Raw genomic sequence first — 2500 nt, 5'->3', positions numbered from 1 at the left:
AGAGAGAGAGAGAGAGAGAGAGAGAGAGAGAGAGAGAGAGAGAGAGAGAGACATACACACCACACACACAATCTCTCCATGTTCACAGAGTCTGCTCACAACACACATCATGTGTGTATATATATATATATATATATAAAGCCCGCACAAGCATACTCAGAATATGTGTACTTTGGAAGGACGTCAGTTCAAAGTTCCAAGCTAAAATTGTTCACTGAGGACTTCAGCTCAGACTCCAAGACCAAATATCACTAAATCCCACATAATGAACCGAATAACAGGCCATATGTAACATTCACTACACTTTCTGTCCACTATACAGAGGAATTGTCCTATAGTACAGGAGTACAATACAGGAGAGTACTCTTCTAGTTAAATGTGCCTGGATGGACCTAGCACTTCTGCACGTACGTGCACGCACACACACACACATTCCCTGCAGAAAACATTGTCTATAGGTGCTAGAAGTTAGAACAGCTAACAGTGAGTTAGAACAGCTTCTCCTAAAAATAGTCGCCTCCACGTCACAGTCCGGCCTGCCTCTGCTGTTACACATAATCTAAAGAGTTCCCATTCAAGGCGGAACAGTGGAGACGTGGATGCAGGGGCGTCTGATCCTCGCCATATTCAACCCTTCCCTGAAGTGTGCTCTCCTCAAAGTCCCTACTTAACAGGGCCAGAAAGAGCACCCACAGACCAACTCGGAATCTGCTAACAAGAAACTAAAAAAATATGTCATGCCACAGGAGGTTTCTGTCAGTGAGATCCTGCATATTCCTACTATTCTGATATTCTGTACTCACTGAGAATGGGTGCATTTGTGTGTGTGTGTGTGTGTGTGTGTGTGTGTGTGTGTGTGTGTGTGTGTGTGTGTGTGTGTGTGTGTGGTTTGAGGGTGCATGCATGTATGTGGGCATAAGTGTGTGTCGGTATCTGTGTGTGTGTTGTTAGATCTGATATAAGAATCAGACATAAATTATTTAATTGCAATAATATGAAATATGTAGTTGTAAATGCTGTACTAATGAAATATCCACCCACCCACTTCAGATACCCCTACACAGGAAATAACGAAATATCACCCCCTCCCTCAAAAATACAAACAAGGAATAATATTGTCTAAAAGATACATTAGACATAAATGGTCTGATGTACACGTTAGTGTATTAAGTGTATGTGTTGAATTCGTGTGAATGAATGCTGCAACTACATGACAAGTACGTGGAAGAGCAAGCCGACTTTCTGTCGTTTCAGAACAGCGCGACCAGGCTCCTCACCACAAGGTTACGTAAGGAACCGTTTCATTCGCACGCGCATTTAAACGTGTTAGACAGAAATATGTGCGCGCGGGGAGTGGAAAGACCACCGTCCCCTCATGCATGAATGATGCACTGACCAGACTAGTCAAGACCGTGCCCACACGCAATGGTAAGAACAGTGCCAGATAAAATCTCACAGTGAGAGAGTGTGTGTGTGTGTGTGTGTGTGTGTGTGTGTGTGTGTGTGTGTGTGTGTGTGTGTGTGTGTGTGTGTGTGTGTGTGTGTTCACCATTCTAAAGCTCAGACGGGACCGTGTGATGTATCTTGTTCTGCACGGTTTAAAAGCTTTTGGTAAACAACAGGCTTGATTAGGAAGTGCGGCTACTCGCTGCGCAAATTGCACGACGGAGCAGATCAGCGCATCCCTCGGTGCTCATTTTCACACAGCGACCGTTTTCTCCCGCATCTGAGCTCCAGTCGTGACTTGAATCTTGGACGGTAGCCCAAGCTAAGGTATTCCAAAACCTTGACCAGTCCGACGTAAACCATGGTTTGTATTGAACGACACAACACGCTAGTAAACGTGTAGTAAAGTAATGAAGGTAATATTGACCATACGGTAGGAGAAGCGGCGGTGTTTTATCCACACGCCCACAAGGTTTACGCAGCGCAGGAGGCGGGATGCTGCCGTGTCTTGTATCACTTGCCTTGGCGTACGTCTCACCCGACCCCTCTGGTCCACCTGGTCTACAACTGAACCGCACTTCCCAATAAATGAGCGTGGTTTAAGACTTAAACTAACAAAAATTAAACTAACATGGTCCCAGAGTCTCTAAAACAGTCACCATAGTCTGACCAAGTTTTCAGCCTGATGGGGAATCATTTTCAGTTAGTCACAATACATACAAACATTTTATGCAACAGACAACAGACACTTAGTAACCTGTTTTCTTAATATTGTTATTTACTTAATTTACCTCTAGTTTTTAAAATCTTGTTATTTACTTAATTTACCTCTAGTTCTTTGCTCGCGCACGGCGGTTAGGGCGGGTGCAGACTTTTCCACCGTCAGGCAAATGAAAGAAGAAGATGCTGACGACTACAGAGCCACACCTTGATCGGGTCAGTAAAATAAGACGCTGAAACGAGGTCGACGTTGCACTGACTTACGAATGCAAGCTTCCTCATTAAAAAACACAACTGGACACATTTGATAAGGGCTAAACCGAGTGTATATTCG

General features: G+C 44.2%; 1 protein-coding gene across 4 annotated transcripts in view; it reads right to left on the bottom strand.

Annotated features, from left to right (window-relative positions):
- Positions 1 to 2500, bottom strand: part of smpd3 (sphingomyelin phosphodiesterase 3) — a 40301-nt gene that overhangs the window by 36852 nt on the left and 949 nt on the right. Inside the window, exon 1 of one of the 4 annotated variants that reach the window (XM_035532324.2) lies at positions 2275 to 2500. This exon is cut by the window's right edge and continues 661 nt beyond it. The exons of the other annotated variants lie outside the window; for them this stretch is intronic. The gene's annotated coding sequence lies outside the window, so the exon portion shown is untranslated. The remainder of the gene's footprint in view (positions 1 to 2274) is intronic. 4 annotated transcript variants of the gene reach the window in all.

The sequence above is a fragment of the Electrophorus electricus genome, chromosome 16 (genome assembly GCF_041902795.1).
Source record: "Electrophorus electricus isolate QZ-2024a chromosome 16, ASM4190279v1, whole genome shotgun sequence".
Classification (NCBI taxonomy): domain Eukaryota; kingdom Metazoa; phylum Chordata; class Actinopteri; order Gymnotiformes; family Gymnotidae; genus Electrophorus; species Electrophorus electricus.
Note: the sequence above shows the minus strand (reverse complement) of the source record. Positions and strands in the feature narration are given on the sequence as shown.